This window comes from Manis javanica, chromosome 7 (genome assembly GCF_040802235.1).
Source record: "Manis javanica isolate MJ-LG chromosome 7, MJ_LKY, whole genome shotgun sequence".
Taxonomy (NCBI): Eukaryota; Metazoa; Chordata; class Mammalia; order Pholidota; family Manidae; genus Manis; species Manis javanica.
The window spans coordinates 21,517,528-21,533,148 of NC_133162.1; the positions used below are offsets into that span (position 1 = coordinate 21,517,528).

Below are 15,621 nucleotides of genomic sequence, written 5' to 3' on the forward strand. Positions count from 1 at the left end.
TGAGTTTATGCTGTTCATTTGGGATTGTTCTCATTTCTTGAGGTAGGCCTGTATTGCAATATGCTTTCCTCTTAGAACTGCCTTTGCTGCATACCATGGGGTGTTGAGTTATTGTTTTTATTTGTCCCCATATATTGCTTGATCTCTGCTTTTTATTTGGTCATCAGTCCATTGATTATTTAGGAACATGTTGTTACGGCTCCATGTGTTAATTGGCTTTTTTGTTTCCTTTTCATAGTTTATTTCTAGTTTCATATCTTTGTGGTCTGAGAAGCTGGTTGGCACAATTTCAATCTTTTTTAAATTTACTGAGGCCCTTTTTGCGGCCTAGTATGTGATCTATTCTGGAAAATGTTCCATGTACACTTGAGAAGAATGTGTATCCTTCTGCTTTTGGGTGGAAGTTTATTGTATATGTCTGTTAGGTCATGTAATCTAATGTGTTGTTCAGTGCTCTTTTACATGATCTTTTTTCTCTCTGTCTTCTTTTAATGCTCTCTGCTTGTCCTTGATATTTTCCATTTTAATTACTATATGTCTTGGTTTTATCTTCCTACGGTCCCTTGTGTTGGGAGATCTGTGCACCTCTATGGCCTTAAAGATTGTTTCCTTCCCCAGATGAGGAAGTTTTCAACAATTATTTCCTCAAAGAGACTCTCTGTCCCTTTTTTTTTTCCTTCTTCTTCTGGTACCCCTAGAATGCAAATATTATTCCATTTGTATTGGTCACATGGTTCTCCTATTATTCTTTCATTCCCAGATAACCCTAAACTTCTTTGTTTTCCTGTTCTCTAATTTGTATTTCATTTAGTGTCTCCTCTACCTCATCTAATCTGCTTTTAAATTCTTCCATTGTATGTTTCATTTCAGATACTGTTTTTTCAAAGTTTCAGTCTCTTTCTTAAAGTCTTCCATGAGATCTTGAATATTTTTCTGTATCCCCATGAACATGTTTATGATTTTTATTTTGAAATGTTTATCAAGAATCTTGGTGATTTCAGTTTCACTTAGTCCTCTTTTCAGTGTCTGTTAAATTTTTGTACAATACTTTTTTGCCACTTCATATTTCTAGTGATTCCTATAGAATAATAACTTTGTGTGTGTGATGCCCTGTAGTGCCCAGAGTCTCTACTATCAGCAGTGCCAAGCTCCTGGAGCAATGGTGAGGGTAGCAGGCTTGTGGCACTAGCACCCACCAAGAGGAAAGAGCTTTTTCCTGCTTCCTGGCTGTAGTACCTGCCTCCACTGCCAGAGCCAATGGGCTGAATGCGCATGGAGGAGCCTCTGCATTATGTCTCTATAACTGCCATAGGTAGGCCCACCCTCCAGTTGTCCTGGCATGATGATGGAGGTAGCATGTATGCAGACCTGTGCCTGCTAGGAGGAAGGAGTCACAGGATGTATATTGTGGTGGTTGGGTGGGGGTGGGGCTCATTGCTGTATTGCCAGCCAGAGTGGTAGAGTGTCTGAAGCTCCTGAAAGTTCCTAACCATGCTAGACTGAGTGTGTCAGGATGATTTTGTCCACCTGTCCTTTCTCCTAAGCAGCAAGCTCTGTGTAATCTTTGCCTCTTTAGACCCCACTCTCACTGTTGGGAAGTCTTTTGAAGTGTCTGCCTTTTTTTTGTCCCAGAGTGGCCAGTTGCATGTACTTGTGCTCTACAAGAGGCTGGAATCTTAGTCTCTCTGAGTATTCCACCTGTCTTTGCTTTCCAACTCCTCTAATCTCCAGAGCACCATGTAATGTGAGCAGATCTCCAGGGCTGTGTGTTTAGCAGTCCTGGGCTTCTATTTCCTTCCTGCTCTTTGTCTTCCTCCCACCTGTGGGCTGGGGTGGTGGAGGGCTTCTGTTCTGCCATATCATAGCTTTGTTACTTTACCCTTTTCTGTGAGGGCTTCTCTTTTCTCTAGATTTAGGCAGTCTGTTCTGCAGTCTTAGGGTAGCTCTTTGAGGATTAGCTGTATTTGCTATATTTTCTTGTTATATTTGGTTTTGAGAGGAGGTTTCTGCCTCACTTCTCATGCCACCATCTTTTTCCCCTCTCTATAAGTAAATATTTTTGAACAGAGCAGTGAATACTACAGTTTTATCTCTAATGTTTGGTCATCAATATGTAATTTTTCTTCCCATTCATTTATGCAACAAAGATGTAGTGATTTACAGCTTTAGGCCTTAGATTGTTCTTGTCCAGGGAGGGGAAAGCAGACAAGTACTTAGATAAGCAGCATGTAAGCTCTGTCCTTCAGGTTTGCTGTCCAGAGGCAGCAAAGATCTGTGGAAAGTTAAAGTGGGAGAGAAATGTACTTTGCCTGTAACCTGCTTAATGTAACTGTATTGAAAAGGTGCTCACACAGCTACCCACAACCCCCAGATCCCAGAAGATAAACCTGACATAAATAGACACACTGTCATGTAACTGTACATGTTGTAATAAAGACATGAGGTAAGTGTTGCTTCTTTACTTGGCTCACATGTATATTTTCTCTTCTCAAATAGACCTTAAGTCCTTAAACCCAGCACCTTTCTAATTTAAAGGTAATGGCAATGATGCTAGGATTCTAGTGATAAAGACTAACGTTTCTCGAGCCATCGTTATGTGTCAGAAAGATCACTCAGTGCTAGACATGCATTATTGCATCCTCTCCATTCATTTTTACTGTTTACCCAAGGTCACACAATTAGTGAACAATAGCTCACACACTTACAGGCATGTTGGCTAATAAACTTCAATTGTTTCATTGCTTACCTTTCTTCCAGAGTCCTTTTAGCCTTATGATGGCTCTTTCTATGCCCAAATAAGTAAATAAAATTTTAATCATAAATACATAAAATAAGATTTTCAAAGTGCTGTGACATTCTGAGCAGTATTTGCCTTACTCCAAAAACATACTGAGCAACAGGGAAATAGCTTCTTGTCCAACAAATAGATACATGCACTTTTCAATTGAGCCCTTGTTCTTCATAACATTTTTTCAGCTGAATAGTCAGAAGGGGAGAAGTGACAAATGCCTTTGGGATGTTAGACTAGGAGAGAAGCCAAGAGGCAGCTGACCTTGTAGTGATGTCCTAGGGCTTTAAACTTGGCTGAATCAAGCAGCCCTGGAGGGCATAGGAAGAAGCCACCTACTAAATTAATGAGCTTTTGCTACCAGTTGGTCTTGTCATTGATTACCTCTTAATCCTGGAGCAAGTTGTTGATTTTCTTTTGTTTTGTGTTGATGTTCACTCAGGGAGTCAAACTGAGAGAAGAGGGGAGGGGGATAATCTGACACAAAACAATTAATGACACCTCAGAATCTTCTCCACTTTGCAGTGGATTAGGCTTTGAGATTTGGTAGAGCTGGTTCTTTTACCATATTAAAGCAAGATAAGCTTAAAGGTTGTGATAAATAAAATATCAAAATCTAGATTCAGTATCTCTGAGAAGAAGTATATTAATCTTTCTTTCTTCTTGCACCAGGGTAATCAGCACTTTGCTGAGAGAGGCTCAGCTGGTGAGAAAACCCTGGGCAATTCTGGAAGAGGCTGAAAGTATGAGTTTCGGCATCTATGTGTTAGAGCTTGACTGACATGGCCAACTTCTCCTCCAATTGAGTATCCCATTTTCGGATTCACATGAAACATGAACTTCTAAATAGATCTCCAGAATTATGCACTTCACCCAGCCATAATGGCCTCTTTGCAGGGACAAAGGGGCATCTGGTTAAAACAGGAAGAATGGGTCAGGCTTTCTGTTCGGTTCTGCTCTGGGAGCCAGCCCTGTCTCCTTATATCCCCAGAGCCACATTGTTTGTTCTTGTATGCAACACACAGCAGTTAAAGATAGATAAGCTTCCCACTGTCTTTGTGGAGAGTAGTGGTCGGAGGGTAGGTACCTAGAGACAGTGTCTGTGTGGGCTTGGCTTGCAGCCAGTGCTCTCCAGAGAGCCCTTGAGGTTCATGCTGGCAGAGGCTGACCTGAGCACTGTGACTCTCTTGGAGCCCTGTGGGTGATTCCCATTAGCCGGAAGTTTATTTTTCCTTCCCACTCCTCATCCAGGGATGCTTAGGACGGATTATTAGTTCCTGCTTTGAAGGACATTTTGTTCCAAAATCTAGCTTTCTGTCAGCTACAAAAATAAGGATTTACAACAGGGATAAAGAATAAAGATGGACTGCAATAATGTCCCTGCAACAGGACTCAATGTTACACAGACCCAAGGATGTTATTCACCCCTGTGCCTGCAGATATTTAGTGCCTTCCCCATGGCCCCAGGAGGAGAGCCAGGCTCCCCAACAGGATCAAGGAGATACTTTGGATTCTGTATTCTTCTGAGCTTTCTGACTCTTGATCCTGTCTCTGTATTTGTGTCACATGGAGTTGCTTGTAGTTCCTGGACTTAAGAGCTTATTCTATTAAACCTTATTGTTATTTTATTAAATAAAAAGTAATGTATGACCATTATAATAAGCCAAACAATGAATAAAAAAATAAGTATTAATAGTCTCTTCCTACACAGATCCAGGTTTCCTGAGGTCTGTGATGCTAAGTTTTGTGTGATTCTGTCCATATCATTACGACCCAACTCAGAAATGTCAACGTATGTCAGGACCTCCTTTTGTTGAAGGAAACAGGAGTAACAATTCACAGGGCTCTGAATTATTTATTTATTTATTCTATTTATTTCACCTAAAAGTGAGTCATGGGTGTCTTTCCAGATGAATACATTATAAGATAAATGGGTCAGTTTTATAAGCCTCAAATAGTACAGATGTTGTGTACTGCATTAAACAACTGCATCATTAATTAACTTCTGTAGGCCTTCATGTGTGCCAGGAAATGTTCTCAGTGCTTTTTACCCTTACAACAACACAATAAAATAGGCACTACTGGTATCCCAGGTTTATAGATGAGGGGTGTGAGGCTTCAAATTAAGTGATGTGCCCAATGGTCATGCAGCCAGTAAGGGGCTCCTGAATCGATTCTCTCAATGCTTGTGCTCCATTGCCTCTCCATGACCTTTGTATGGATCTTTAGCTAATTTCTACAACATTTGCTATTACATATAGTACTTCAACAAACACATGTGTAATAGTGTCCTTACTTTGTGGTACTTTTCTTCTTGTACAATACTCTAGAATCCTAAAAATGGTATTGTTATATAAAAATAAAATGCATATATAATGTTAATAGACATCAAAGATTACTTTCCCTGAAGGCTAGAACAATTCATATACCCACAAGCAATAACAGATTGTACATTTCCTGATGATTTCACTAGCACTGGGTATTTTCAATACTTAACATTGTGTCAGTCTGTGGATGAAAATGGCATCTTGATCTAAGTGTGTCTGAATGGCTGTTTCCCTGACCACTAGGGATATTGAGTATATTTCCATATGTTTATTGTGGCACGGTTGACTCCTTCCTAACCTCCTCCCTCCAAACAAAAGTAATTGTTCCTTCTTCAGTAATTCTGTAGTGTGTTGTGTATCTTTGTCTTACAGTGGATATCAGATGTATATTTATTCAGTTTACTTTAACAAACGTCCACCAGACCCTGATCTATGCTAGGCACTTTGCTAGGTAGACACTGGGAATAAAGATATGAGTAAGAAATTGTTTCCTCCCTACAAAAACTCAGAATCTAGCCAAGGGCAGATACTCAGTGGGTAATTATAGAAGTGTGGCAACTGTACTATTAAAGTTATGAACAAGTTATTGTCAGTGTTCGTCTATTTCCATATCAGCCTAGAAACCCAAAGACTGTGACCGTGTCTTAACTATTTTTGTTTGCTTGGCACCTAAGATAGAACTTGACACATATTAAGCATCATTATATATTTTTGCTTAGCGGTATATTAAGAAATAGTTTGGTGTTTCTGAAAGCCAAGTCTATGTCTCATATTTGTTTGAATTCTAGATTTTAACCTAAGGCACTCATGTACGAGATACTGTTTGGAATAATGGGCTACCAGTGCCGTTGTATTGCGCTCAGAGCAAAGACATGCTGGCGTCAAGTGTGGAAAGCCCAGAGTCAAGCTGGGCGGTACTGTTCTGTCCGTAGAGTGCTGCAAATGCTTGTCAGACCCCTCGATTCTGACAAAATCTTGCACACCCACGTGAAGCCTGTTTCTGCAAAGATCTGGTTGCATTCTGTCCGGAGACGCTGCAGGCCTTCCTGAGAGCTCTGTGAGTCTGGCCTCAGACTGTGCCTCTGTACCCCTAGTTTGCCTCAGTGACTGGCTCTCTACTCTCTTATTCTATGATGAATAAAATCATAGATCATGGCACTTACAGTGAATAAAAGAAACAAAGAGCTGTGGTAGAAAGAAAGTAGAGCGCCTAGGACCAGTGAATGAGAAAAGGATATGGCAACAACTCATTCATGGAAAAAGCGATGACAGGAAACACAGGGAGAAGTATAATTTTGCATATAGGAGGTCATAGACTATAGGAATATCTTTCTTTGAGTGAGGACAACCCTGAACATGTTTTATGGGGTGATAAATCAGTGGAAAGACATTGAAATTTAGGAAAACTGAGGAGAGAATAAAACTGGGAGAGGACTGAGTGGTGGAGAGGTATGGATTTGAGCTTATCTGAGGGATTCTCCAGCCATGGTAGATCTGGGCAGGGTGAAGGGTGGGCAGGGTAGGGGGCATGTCTCTCTCACCAAGTGGGAACAGAGTGGGGCACAGTAGGTCAGCTTTCCTGGGAGACTGGGAGTTGAGGGAGCTCCTCACATTTGGGTGTATGGTGAGTGGGAAATGGGCTTGAGATGAAGCTTGACAGTTTGGAAGAGCTGCTGAGATGCGAGCAGGGAGTGCTCAGGGAGTGAGGTGAGGGGCTGGGCAATGCCAGATCCCAGCTGAGTTACACCGTGATAGCAGGGCTGTTCTTTGACTCCCCTGAGCCTTTTGCAATACTTGAGAAGGTAGTTGGTTATGTGGTTCCAGAGAGGTGTCAAAGCGAGGGGCTGAGGAGGTTGGAGGGTGGATGAGGGGGTTTGTGCTAAATAGAGAAGAATATGGAATGGGGACTGGGGGGAGGACAAACAATGAAACAGCAGGACCCACAATCCAAGTATATTTAAAAGCCTAGAGAACACTTAAGAAATAGTATTAAGAGGAATGGGACTTTTTATAATATTAAACTTAGAACATATCTAGCCCCAAGGGAACTTTGTGAAAAAGGAACTGGTCAGAGCAGGTGGAGTTAATCAGAAAGCCTTTTATTAAAGTTGCTATTAAGAAATCCACTCAGCTCTGCAGGAGGAGCTATTTTTCTGCCTATGTGTGGAACAGCTGTATCTGCCAGTCAGGTCCCCACATTCCTGAGATATTCTTGAGTGACAACTCACCTCCACATCTTTGAGGAGCACCAAGCAGTCTGATCTGGTTATGATTCATTTTCTCTGGGCAGCTCCTAACTCCAAGACCTAAGACCTGTATTTAAATCAGCCACATCTGGTAGTCATCGTGTCAAGGTGGAGGGCCAGCCCAGATGCCACTGAAGCGATGTTGATTTTCTTTCTGGTCATTTCTTTTTTTTTTTCTTTTCTCAGTTTGCTCCAGAACCTATACCAACAATTTGCTTCTTTTATATGTCAAAGTCTAATTGTTTTAGTTTAATTTTCTGTACTTTCAATTGACCTTGCCATTAGCTTTTCCTACCCCTCTTCTTTTGGGTGTTCATAGTCCTGACTTCGATCACTCCATTTACTAGAATTCTAGTAAAGGAAGATCATTTTATGTCCCAGCTACAGTGAACTCCTTGTAGGTTCTGTCAACCACATGTTGGAAAGCTGTTCTGTAAACAGGGCCACGTTTGGGCTGCCTGGGCATGAATCCAGAGCTGTCCTCTCACTAGCTTGGAGGTGACGGGGAGGATCCTGATCAACCTGCTTCATTTCCTCATCAGAAAAGTGGCCGTAATAGTATTTAATCATAGGATTATGGGACACTTATGTTAAATTTGCATCACCTACCAAACACCCAATAAATACAAAACAAACAAAAATATTGGATCTTGTAATTTTGTGGTCTTCTTTGCTTGAAATATCTTTTCCCTTGTATTCAATTTGCCTAAGAAATAATAGTGAGAGCCATTTATACTGACAATCTGCTATGTACCAGCCACACCTTTGTTTCATACATGTCAAGTAAAGTCATCCCACAATAACCCTAAGAGTTGATACTACCATTAAGTCCATTTCACAGATGGCAAAACTTGTGTCCAGGGTCACAAGGGTATTAAGCAGTAGAGAAGACCTGAATCCAGGCTGGGGCAGACTTTGAACCTACAGAGACCATCTCTTCTGTGATCCCTGACCACCCCCTTCCACTCAGAGAATAAATTACTGGTCATGTGCTAACTCTGACTGCTGGACTTATTTCCCCTTTTCAGTGCATTACTTTGAATCATAAGCATGTCTGCAATCCCCTTAACTGGGACTCCTTTGAAGGTTGCCTGTTATCTTACTCTCTTTTGTACCCACAGCATCAAGTACAATTTCTGTAATAAGAAGCACCTCAGGACAAATATATTGGGGAAAGATTTGTAAAAAATTACCTATGTCATCTGTGAATTTAATTAATTGATGTGAAGCTTGTCCCATACCATATGTCACAGGTAATTAAAGGTTAACAGAAGGTAGTTTACCTAAATGTCAGGTCTTGCTCAAATTACTGTCACTGCACATGAAGGAGGTGACAAATACTAATTTGATTTCAGCATGTAGATTAACACTGTTACGCTGTGCACCTCTAATGACGCTTCTGTGAGTGTTAGAAGCTGGTATGATGATAAAGTGGAGGCGAATTTATCCCTATTAGTGTCTCCAAGTTTATTTTCCTTTTCTCTTTGGAGAGTTGGGCCCACATGAAGTCTGAGCGCTGCACACTGTACTGTCACCAGATAATTAACTTTAGATGGGGGGATATGGGACAACAAACAGACTAGGCTCAACTGTGAACGAGTCCAGGGAGCTCTGCATGCCAGCAAAGCTGGTGTCCAGAAGGTGGGGGGGCTCTGTCCTCTGTATGATAGGGCATGAGGAATGAAAGCAGCATTACTGCAGAATTTTGGAGAGCCCTTTTTCTTTTCTCAGGTGAAGTTTCCAAAATACCGTTAATCCATAAATGGAGCTGGGGCAGTTTCGGCTCTGTTCTCCTCTTCCCAAGGGGAAATGGTGTGCTGAAGAGTTATTCCTCCGCACAGCTTTCTTTCTTTCTCCTGCTGGGATGTATTAGCAAGGTCATCACCTTTGGTTTATTGGCTTCAAACACTCTCTGATTGCAGAGGATTATGACTTCTTGGCTTGCAGAAGCAGGAGATGCAATCAATTCATGAAAGGCCTAGGACCTTTTTTTTTCGTTCTAATAAATGTATATTTATTTCTGCCAGCATTTCTGGGGACCAAGACTTAAAAAAGCTTTTTGAAAATAATTTATCTTTGAATGTCCTGCTTCATCACCCCTTTCAAATTAGAACATTAAGTCAGGGTAATGTGAATTTAGCTTTAACTCTTTGAGTTTGAAAGAAGTAAGATAACTTCACAAAAGTCTGTCTTCCACATACCCAATTGAGATGTGTTCTTTCATATACAACAGCAGTAGTAGTAGTGTAATTCTGTTCCGGCTCCCAGACCTGATTCCAGTGTGTGTATATGTGGGAGAGGGTCTTCCTATACATAACACCAAGCAGTTCTTGAACACCAGCAGGGTGTCAGAGAACTCAATTCTGATGCTATCTGCCCAGAGACAGCACCAGATTCCCCAGATTAAGAGCTCCATCCTACAAGACTGCCCTCCACCCCGCCTCCAGACACACGAGCCCCAGGCTGTTACCTGTGCTTCTGCCCTACCAGTTATAGATTGGAGGTTTCCAGGACCTCCCCCTTAGCTTTGATTAATTTGCTAGAGTGACTCACATAACTTAGGAAAACACTTACATTTACCAGTTTAACAAAGGATACCATAAATGATAGAAGTTAATAGCCAGATGAAGAGATAACATAGGGCAAGTTCCCAAATACAGGAACTTCTATCCTCATGGAGCTTGGGGCTGGCTCAGTGGCATGGGGGTGTGTGTTCTGGTTCCCCAGGCATAGCTCTCTCACCAATGGAGAAGCAGGATCCAGGAGAGCTATAAGCTCTTCTCAGGGGGTTTTGTGAAGGCTTCATTGCATAGTCATGACTGACTAAATTATTAGCTATTGGCTGATTCAACCTCCAGCCCCTGCCCTTGGCGGGGGTGGAAGGGTCCAAAAGTCTCTCATTAACATGACAAAATACCCATTTCACCTTTAAGACTGTAGTGTTTTCAGGAACTGTGGATTTCCCAAATGTACCTGGGAAATATATATTTGGTCATATGAATGACAAAATATGTATTTTTTTTATTAAAGTATCATCGATAGACAATCTTATGAAGGTTTCACATGAACAGCATTGTGGTTTCAACATTCACCTGTATTACCCAGTCCTCACCTCCCCATTGCAGTCACTGTCTGTCAGTATAGTAAGATGCTATAGAGTTACTAAATGCGTATTTCTTATGACCGATTAGATCACACCAACTCTAAACCAAATTAATTTGGAAATTTACACTCATTGCAGTATGTTGAACACATACTCTGAAATAATTGGGACTTGGATTAGCTATGCCCACAGATCAGTGAGTAAGCTCTCTTCTTTGGTGGGGCAAGGAGATTTTTTTTTTATCTGAAAACCTTTACAACTTGATTAGTATTTATTGTGATATGAGCTTTCTCACTGATATTGCCATCATTTCCCAACTTCCTGGATCACTCGTTCTCAATTTGCTGCTGTCTTTCTCCCAGATAAGAACCTATCACATCTGACCTCAAAGAAGAATCAGAGTTTAAACCTCCCTTTTCCTTCTGCATTGCATGACTCATTTCCTGTTTTGGGGTTGCACAGGACAGTCCCAGTGATCTGTCTCTTTGAAACTTAGCGAATAAATGTTATAACATGGAGACAATACTTTCACCAGGACACAAGTGGGTTCCCCACCCCCGACTCCCTCTTGATGGCCTTAGCAGTCAGTTTTGCTGACACCAGGCTTCTAGTTGCTGCTGCACACTTGATAAAAGTCAGGCCTCTGATTCCGCCTTCTTGGCAGCTCTGCAAAGGTCAGAGGCTAATGCTCTGATGCTGAGATGACGTAAAAATCTATGGACTCTGACTATACCCACCACTCAATTTTTATTTGGGTTTGTTTTTGAGTATCTGCAAAACTAGAAGATACTCAAATGAACACAGCTTACTTATTCATTGGGCCATCTAAAGCACATGGTATAATTGCTCCTCCAGTCCGCAGGAAGTAAGTGGGATGGGAAGGGAGCAGTGAACTCAGCTACTGTCTCAATTCCAGGCAGCAGGGATCATTTAGGGACGGCTGCTTCCATGACAGTCCTCAATAGTTTAGCATCAGTAGCCAGCGTGGCAGCCTGAGGTACTTCAGTTTTGCTACCTTTGCTCTTGGGTACTAATTCATGTATGTTCCTCATCTTTCCCAGATGTAAATCTGCAGGATATATTCAAACTGAAAATTAGGGTCAATTCTCTTATTCCAAAGACCTATTGTAGGCACAGCAAAAGTCAAAGTGCAGGTATTGATGTAGCTTATCAGACAAACAGCAAAGCTGATGGGTGCACCACAAGCCCCCGAAGCAGGTCTCTAAGCTGCAGCAGATGGAGTTGTGGGTTGTGGCTTCTTTTCCTACCACTTCCTGAGCCAGCTTTTTCCACTGACACTTTCCTCATACGGTACTTTCTACCACCCAATAGTCCCTATTCCCACTGGAAATAATGCCACCTTTCCTTTCCTTTCCATTTTTTAATAGATTCTCCATCCTTATGGAGAAAATAGGGTTGAAATGGTTACTTAATTGTATCAAGCCTTAGTTAATGTTACCCTCTGTGATCTTCATTTTCCTCATCTGGTAAATGAAGCTGATAAATGTTAACATTTCAGATTCAAGAGAACACATGTATGCCAATTTAAGATTAGACTAACTTTCTGTTGTATTAACCAAGGGCAGAAATTTATCAAAAACAGGGTGGTCACAAAGAACTGCTAGTGATTTTTGTCTGTGAAGGGTAGTCCCCTGCCATATCTGAGAAGTCTATTATTTTGATTTTCCATGATGCTTTTCGAGCTGAGGTTTGTATTATATTCAAAAATAATCTTTGCACTCAGTACTCCCTTTCAGGGAATGAAGATATTACGTTCCTCTGGGGCTTATGCCAGACCTGCCATCACCAAGGCCACTTTTCATTTGTGAAGGAAATCTGCTTCTAGAAACTTCCCAGTGTCCAGGAAAATCAAATCTCCCACAAGTACATCTCATATAGTTTTATGGTGAGGAAAAAATGTATTTGGAGCCCCAGATGTCTAGAAAGTTCTCATTAAATGTAAGTTCCTTCTATTCATAGCATTTTCCATACATTCTTTGTTTCTTAATGACTGAAGATGTTGGTTTCCAGCCACTAAATGATGCACGGGGCTAAGAGAAATCCTGGTCTTAGTTTGGCCAACCAAATCTAAGCTCTTGTCTTGGGCTTGAATGTCTCTTCACTTGTTTCATCTCAGTTTTATGCTATTTTCTGGGCAAAGATTCTGGGAAAGTGAGTTAGTAGCCATCCTGTTGTGTTGCCTCAGAAAACTATGCCATGCCACTTGTTCCTACAGGATACCACTCAGGACCCAAGTGTTTCGAAATAGGAAAGTAAAAGCTCAGTGAAATAATTATGTTACAACTGAGATGGCGTGGGGCCAAGTTGAAAGAAGAGGGGAATTGAGATTTTCAACAATGACTCAATTTTTAAGAGTAGTTAGTTTCCTGCACCAAAATGCAAAGATCGCTTTTGCAGATTTCTAGGAGGTAGTAAAGAACAGTTACAATTCAAATGTGGTCCAGTCAGATAGTGATAGGGATGTGCATTCAAAAAAAATGGAGCTTACAGGCTGCCGGTTCTTATACTTAATTAAGTTTCAAAATTCTAAATGAAATTGAATAAGCTTCATCTACTTGAATTTTCCTGGAACTTTGGCAAATGCAATCAAAATATTAAATCTATTAGAGAGGTCACTTTGAAAAAAGTAAATGATATATCTTGTGCCCGCTTGAGTGTTTGCATGAACATGTCTTGTGTTATGATCTTAGCATTGCCACTAATTGTGTGATTTTAGGCAAATTGTCTTATTTCACAGAGTCTTAGGTACATTATTGATAAAAATAAAAGTGTGTACAAGATGGATTCTCATTTCTAATCTAGCTTTAACATTTCATTTCCAAGAATTGTTGCCTCAGGCATTTACCTTGCTCAAAGCAAATGTCCTCATATATTTTGCTAATGCTAATGAGAAATATTAATACCCCTATTTCTTCTAGGATTTTGTTCCTTAAATGTGTCCATCATAACTCATTACTAGCTCACTAAAGGCAGAAAGAGACAGGTAAACTCACTCTGGTTTTGCAGGTAGGAAGCCTGGTTTTCATGGCCACTGAATGAGAGAACCCATATGCCATGTTAGAAACGATAGGAAGTAGAAAATTACCTTGACTCAGTTAAATTAGGTCTTTGAACCTTAATTTCCATATCCTATTGGGGATAATAATAATTCCATCAGTCAGGTTACTATAAAGAGTAAATAAAAAGTTTTAAGAGATTCGCTGGAACATTTTAAGTTGTAAATTAGACTATAACTGACACTCAAGTCTTCCGATTGTAAAGGCAAAGAGGGAAAAGAGCTAGCTATCATTTATTAAAAAGCCTGTGTGAGCCTCAGTTCCCTCATTTGTAAAGTGAGGATTCCAAAAGTGGTTTCCTTTTTTATCATTGCTATAAATATCTGGTAGCCAGTTATCATGATGATCCATAAGCTCTGCAGGTTGTATAGTGCTCTGTGGATGCTGGTTATCGTTAGTTGGGAGTTGAGGTAGGGAAACAACATTTGTGCTTCCCTCCACCATATAAGGGGTCACCTTAGATGCAACTAAGTAGATATTAGACTCCTTGAGAGTGTTTAGTTTGCAACTCTTTTTTTTTTTTTTACCTTATAGCCCTGGAGCAGAGAACTCTAGTTACATAGTGATTACTCAAGTATCTCTTTAATGAATCAGTGAATTAATAAATCACTGATTTTATTTTAGTGTCTATTGATCATATGCCTGGCAACACACTAAGTATATTTCATACTCAGTGGCTGTTAATCCTGGGCACAGTAAAATCTCCTTGGGAGCTTTTAAAAATATTGTATCTGTGGTTCCACCCAAAACTAATTGAATCAGAATCTCTGGGACTGAGCCCAAGACATAGGTAGTTTAAAGCTCCCCAAGTGATTTTAATGTGTGACAGACACACAGAATCAATGAAGTCTTGATCCATTGTTTTCTGGGGTTTGCTTGACTGGGCTGCTCACTAATGTTGCCAATTACTTCTGGGCATCCAAGTTTCAGTAAACATGTTCTCCAATCTTGCCATTTGTCATGGCTAAAATATTCTACATTAACAAGGATGCAAATTTATCATCCACATTAAGAGTGTAATCTCTTTTGCATCTAGTCCTGAAACCAATCGTGCTGTCCATGTAAATCATAAACTTAGATCCTATTGTAATGTGAAAGAAGACACGTAAATCAGGATGGAGAAAATTAATGTTGGTGAAGATCACTGATAGGTTGTAAACTGCAGGGGCCTGGGTCTCAAACTGGTTTCAGAATCACAGCTATTGGTAATTGCTCTATAGCATTATGAAATGAGGAGGCAGTGCCTGGAAGGTGGCTTGAATGGGAGGCCAATTCCTAGTTAAGCATCTGGTTTGCAGCTGCGTTGGCACAAACCCACTAAATACTGCCATGGCCACTCCTGGGGGGAGTGCCCACCTGGAAGGTACTTCCAGTTCTGTGGCAGACAGAGCCAACAGGCACATTTTCTTCTTTATTGAGGATGTCCTTAGAGCAAGACCTTGTCGGGATTCCTTGGAATTACATTGCTTTTTTTTTCTTGTGTGGTTAGCATTTTCATTTTTCTTGAGTTTCTGAGTCCCATTAAAGTGTCCTTTTGGCCAGGAAACAAACATAAGTCATGTCATAGATAAGCATATACACATGTGGTGAGAACTCGGGGAAAGATTGCTATCACTCTAAGGCAACAGCGTATACCTTTGCTTTGTCACCTAGTGACAAAGTTAAATAACAACTCTAGATTCCAGTAATAACACAGGGTGACAGCAGTGCTGCGAGGGGCTTCAAGGAAGGGTGATTAGATGCCAAATGAGTGGTATCAGGGGAGCTATCAGCAGCCACATGAGAAGTTATTTTGACTCAAGGCTGTGATTTCTACTCTGTTTTTAAAAACCTTAGGATATATCCAGGTATTTCAAAAAAAAGTCATATAATACTTAAAAATAATAATATGCCTGTAGAGTATACTAACACCATAGTATGCTTTTATCGGTGAGCATGGAGGTGGGTGAAAATTCACATAACATCACTGCTCTGCAAACAAGGGATCAGATGGTCAGCTGATAGGTTTGACACATCAGTTACCCATGAAAACCCACCCAGAATGTAACCGTCAATATCCCCAAGCCCTGTGCTTTCTAGA

At 40.7% G+C, this 15,621-nt stretch overlaps 1 protein-coding gene across 10 annotated transcripts in view; it reads left to right on the forward strand.

The window, feature by feature from the left end:
- The window catches only part of SORCS1 (sortilin related VPS10 domain containing receptor 1), a 502,721-nt gene that overhangs the window by 208,433 nt on the left and 278,667 nt on the right, over positions 1-15,621 (forward strand). The window lies entirely within an intron of this gene.